Genomic DNA, 6,011 nt, shown 5'->3' with positions numbered 1-6,011 from the left:
TTGCTGTATCTTCACATGATAGAGAAAGAGAGCACTAGTATCTTCCTCTTCTTGTAAGACACTAATCCCATTAGGAAGGCTCCACCTTCAGAAAGTTACCTAAACCTAATTTTCTCCTAATACTATCACTTTGGGTGTTGGACTTCAACATGATGAATTTGGCTGGGGGACAGAAACATGCAGTTCATAACAGAGTGCATCTTAAATCTGGTGAAATCTGAATCAGACCTAATTAATAGTATTGTACTGATGTCAATTCCCTAGTTTTCACGTTTTACTAAAGTTTTGTAAGATGTTTTCCATTGGGAGAAACTGGTAACAGAATGATTCATGGACTCTGTACTATTTGTGCAACTTCTTCCGAATTTATAATTATTTTGAAATAAGAAGTTTTTTTTGTTTTTTTTTTTGTTTTTTTTTTGTTAATTGCTACTGAAAAATTTACACCTACTAAGATGGCTATAATCAAAAAGACAGATGGGACTCCTGGCTTGCTCAGTCAGTAGAGCATGTGACTCTTGATTTCAGGGTGGTGAGTTCAAGCCCCATTTTGGATGTAGAGGGTACTTGAAAAAGAAGGAAAAAAGACAGATAATAACAGATGTTGGTGAGAGTGTGGGGCAATTGGAACCCTCATATATTGCTGGTGGGAATGTAAAAATAACGTAGCCATTTCGGAAAACAAGTGGTTCTTCAAAACCCTACACATAAAATTCCTTTATGAATCACCAATTCCACTAGGGGGTATACAGTTAAGAAAAATGAAAATTTATGTCCACACAAAAATTTATACATGAATGTTCATAGCAGCATTATTCATAATTGCCAAAATATGGAAACAACCCAAATGTCCATCAACAGATAAATAGATAAGTAAAATGTGGTATGTCCATACAAATATTATTTCACAATAAAAAGGAATGAAGTACTGATACATGCTACAACATGGATGAGCCTTGAAAACATGCTAAGTGAAAGAAGCCAGTCACAAAGGACCATATAGTGTATTTATATGAAATGTCCAGAAGAGTCAGATCTATAGAGACAGAAAGTAGCTTACTGGTTACCAGGGGCTGGGGCAGGGGAGAAGGTGTTCGAAGTTGACAGCTACAGGGGATAGGGTTTTTTAGGGGGAAGGGGTGATAAAAATGTTTTAAAATTGATTATTTTGATGGTTGCACAACTCTGCAAATATGCTAAAAACATTGAATTATTCATTTTAAATGGATTTTATAGTATGGGAACAGGTCAAAAAAGCTGTTGATTAAAAATTTAAAAAAACAGATGAGGAGAATAAGTATGCCTGAGGAGCATAAGATCTTTGAGGAAAAATGGTCTAGTGGATTTGGACTCCAGTGATATGACCAATAGTAAAAATCTTTTATAGGACCAGGGGTAGAAAAATAATATTGACAGTGATAATAGCCGACGTTTATTGAGCACATAAAAAGTACCAACCACCAAGTTCAGTATTTTAAATAGAAAAGTTTCAGTTTAGGGGTGAGCAGTTTCAGTGCCTGAGCTGAAACTGAGTGGCTCAGTTGATTTAGTGTCCAACTCTTGACTTTGGCTCAGGTCACGATCTCACAGTTTGGGGGATCAAGCCCCACATCGGGCTCTGGGCTGATGGCGCTGAGCCTGCTTGGGATTCTCCTTCTCCCTCTCTCTCTGCCCCTCCCCTGTTGCATGCTTTCTAAATAAATAAATAAATAAATAAACAAACATTAAAAACAATTTTTTTAAGTTTCAGTTTATTTTCTCTTCAAGTGTTACTTCTGCTCCATTATCTCTCTTCTATTCTTCTGCAACTCCAGTTATGCTATGTTAAAATGTTTTACCTTATCTCATAAATATAATATATATAGTATTTATATGTGTGTTATGTATTTTATATAAGTTATATAAATTACATGTATAATATATATGTTTTTTATATATATATATATATTTTAATTTATTTTCCATCTTCTTGTCTCTCGGAGTTTCAGTTTGAAATGTTTTCTGACCTATCTTCGAGTTCTGTCTTCAGATGTATCTAATATGATAATAAACCTGGTTATTGATTTCTTAATATGTTAAGAACATTTTTCAGTTGTAAAATTTTCATTTGGTTCCTTTTTTACACTTTTCAATTTCTTACCAAATCTTTTAATCTTGACTATTAAGTCCTTGAACATAATAAACTTTTTTTAAAAAATTGCCACTAAACAATGTAAAACACCTGTATAAATGGAAAGACATACCACATTCTCAGAGAGTAAGACTCACCATCACAAAGATATCATTTTTCCTAAGTTAATTTATAAATTTAACACAATCCCAGTGAAAACCCCAGCAAGAATTTTGGGTGTTCTGTTTTGGAATTCAGTAGCTACTTTTACAGTTCAAAGGAAAAACAAATAAACTAGGATTGTAAGGAAAACTGTAAAGTAAAAAAAAGGAACTAGAAGATTCTGTTCCTACCAAGAAGGTATTAAAATATATTATGAATCCTCAAGAATTAAAAGAATGAGAAACTGATATATGAGCAGACCAAAGGAAAAACAAAGTCACCTTTTTAGTTAGGTTTATTCCTAGGTATCTTATTGTTTTGGGTGCAATTACAAATGGGATAGATTCCTTGATTTCTTTTTCTGCTGCTTTTCTGTGTATAGAAATGCAACAGATTTCTGCATGTTCATTTTATACCCTGTGACTTTGCTAAGTTTATACATTAGTTCTAGCAATTTTTTTCTTTGGTGGAGACTTTTGGGTTTTCTACATAGAGTATCATGTCATAGTAAAAGTTTGACTTCTTCCTTGCTGATTTGTATGCCCTTTATTTCTTTTTGTTTTCTGATTGCCGAGGCTGACTTCCAGTGCTATGTTAAATAGTAATGGTGAGAATGAACATCTTTATCTTGTTCCTGACCATAAGGGAAAGGTTCTCAGTTTTTCCCCATTGAGGATGATATTAGCTGTGAGTCTTTTCTATATGACCTTTATGATGTTGAGGTATGTTCCATCTATACCTACTTTGTTGAGGGTTTTTATCAAGAACGGATGCTATATTTTGTCAAATGTTTTTTCTGCATCTATTGAGAGGATCATATAGTTCTTATCCTTTCTTTTATTATGTGGTATATCACGTTGATTGATTTGTGAATATTGAACCAGACCTGCAGCCCAGGAATAAATCCTACTTGATCGTGGTGAATAATTATTTTAATGTACTGTTGAATTTAATTTGCTAGTATCTTGTTGAGAATATTTGCATCCACATTCACCAGGGATGTTGGCCTGTAATTCTCCTTTTTAGTGAGGTCTTCATCTGGTTTTGGGATCAAGGTAATTCTGGCTTTGTAGAATGAGTTTGGAAGCTTCCCTTACATTTCTATTTGTTGGAAAATTTTGAGAAGAATAGATATTAATTCTTCTTTGAATGTCTGGTAGAATTCCCCTGGGAAGCCATCTGGCCCAGGACTCATTTGTTGGGAGATTTTTGATTACTGATTCAACTTCTTTGCTGGCTTTGGGTCTATTCAAATTTCTATTTCTTCCTGTTCCAATTTTGATAGTTTGTGAGTGTCTAGGAATTTGTCCATTTATTCCAGAATGCCCAGTTTGTTGGCATATAATTTTTCATAGTATTCTCTGATAATTGTTTATATTTATGTAGTGTTAGTTGTTATCTCTCCTCTTTCACTAGTGATTTTCCCTATTTGGGTCCTTTTTCTTTTCTTTTTGTTAAGTCTGGCTAAGGGTTTATCAATTTTGTTAATTCTTTCAAAGAACCAGCTCTTAGTTTCATTGATCCATTCTATTGTTTTTTGTTTCTATATCATTTATTTCTGCTCTAGTCTTTATTAATTCCCTTTTTCTGCTGGCTTTAGGCTTTATTTGATCTTCCTTATCTAGCTCCTTTAGGTGTAGGTTAGGTTGTGCATTTGGGACCTTTCTTGCTTCTTAAGATGGGCCTGAATTTCAATACACTATACCTCTTTCTTAGAACTGCCTTTGCTGCATCCCAAAGGTTCTAGACTGCCCTGTTTTCATTTTCATTTGTTTCCATGTATTTTTTTATTTCTTCTTTAATTTCCTCGTAAACCCATTCATTATTACTTTTTTAATATTTATTTATTTTTGAGAGAGAGGGAGTGAGAAAACACAAAAATAAGGCAGAGAGAGGGGGAGAATACAGAAGATCCTAAACAGACTCTGTGCTGACAGCAGAGAGCCCAACATGGGACTCAAACCCATGAACGGTGAGATCATGACTGAGACTAACTGACTGAGCCACCCAGGTGCCCCAAACTCATTCATTCTTTAGTAGGATATTCTTTAACCTCCATGTATTTGAGGGCTTTCCAAATTTTTTCTTGTAGTTGACTTCAAGTCTCATGGTGTTCTGATCCAAAGATATGTATTGTCTGATCTCAACCTTTTTGTACTTATTGAGGGCTGATTTGTGACCCAGTATGTGCTCTATTCTGGAGAATATCCCATGTGCACTCAAGAAGAATGTGTATTCTGCTACATTAAGATGAAATGTTCTGAATTCATCTGTTAAGGTAAAAGATCTGTACTCTAAAAACTATAGAACACTTATGAAAGAAATTGAAGAAGACACAAAGAAATGGAAAAATATTCCATGCTCATGGATTGGAAGAACAGACATTGTCAAAATGTCTGTATTACCCAAAGCAATCTACACATGTAATGCAATCCCTACCCAAATACCACCAGCATTTTTCACAGAGCTAAAACAAACAATCCTAAAACCTGTATGGAACCACAAAAGACACCCAATAGCCAAAGTAATCCTGAAAAGAAAAAACAAAACTGGAGATATTACAATTCCAGATTTCAAGCTATATTAAAAGTCATCAAGCTAGTATGCAACTGGCCCAAAAACAGACACATATATCAGTGGAACAGAATAGAAAACCCAGAAATGGACCCACAACTATATGGTCATCTAATATTTGGCAAAGCAGCAAAGAATATCCAGTGGAGAAAAGACAGTCTCTTCAACAAATGGTGTTGGGAAAACTGAACAGCAACATGTGGAAGAATGAAACTGGATTACTTTCTTACACCATATACAAAAATAAATTCAGGAGCTCCTGAGTGGCTCAGTCAGTTAAGCGTCCAACTCTTGACTTCGGCTCAGGTCATGATCTCACGGTTCGTGAGTTCAAGCCTCACATCAGGCTCTGCACTGACAACATGGAGCCTACTTTAGATTCTCTCTCCCTCTCTCTCTTCCCCTCTCCCACTCATGTTCTCTCTCTCTCTCTCTCTCTCTCTCTCTCTCTCTCTCTCTCCCTCTTTCTCAAAAATAAATAAAAATTTAAAAAAATAAATTCAAAATGGATGAAAGACCTAAATGTGAGACAGGAAACCATCAAAATCCTAGAGGAGAACACAGGCAGCAACTTCTTTGACCTTGGCCACAGCAAGTTCTTACCAGACACATCACCAAAGGCAAGGGAAACAAAAGCAAACACTAACTATTGGAACTTTATCAAGACAAATACCTCCTGAACACCCAAGGAAATAATTAACAAACCAAAAGGCAACTGACAGAATGGGAGAAAATATTTGCAAATGACATATCTGATAAAAGGGCTAGTATCCAAAATCTATAAAGAACTTACCAAACCCAACACCCACCCCCCCAAAAAAAAACCCAGTTAAGAAATGGGCAGGAAACAGCACACCTAAAGGAAATAGAAGCAGAACAGCAAAGACACCCCAAACCCAGCAGAAGAAGAGAAATAATAAAGATCAGAGCAGAAATAAACAATATAGAGTCTAAAAAAACTGTAGAGCAGATCAACGAAACCAAGAGTTGGTTTTTTGAAAAAATAAACAAAATTGACAAACCTCTAGCCAGGCTTCTCAAAAAGAAAAGGGAGATGACCCAAATAGATAACATCACAAGTGAAAATGGAATTATGACAACCAATCCCTCAGAGATACAAACAATTATCAGGGAATACTATGAAAAATTATATGCCAACAAATTG

Source organism: Leopardus geoffroyi, chromosome B3 (assembly GCF_018350155.1).
Source record: "Leopardus geoffroyi isolate Oge1 chromosome B3, O.geoffroyi_Oge1_pat1.0, whole genome shotgun sequence".
NCBI lineage: Eukaryota > Metazoa > Chordata > Mammalia > Carnivora > Felidae > Leopardus > Leopardus geoffroyi.
The sequence above is the reverse complement of the archived record's forward strand: the minus strand, read 5'-3'. Positions refer to the sequence as shown.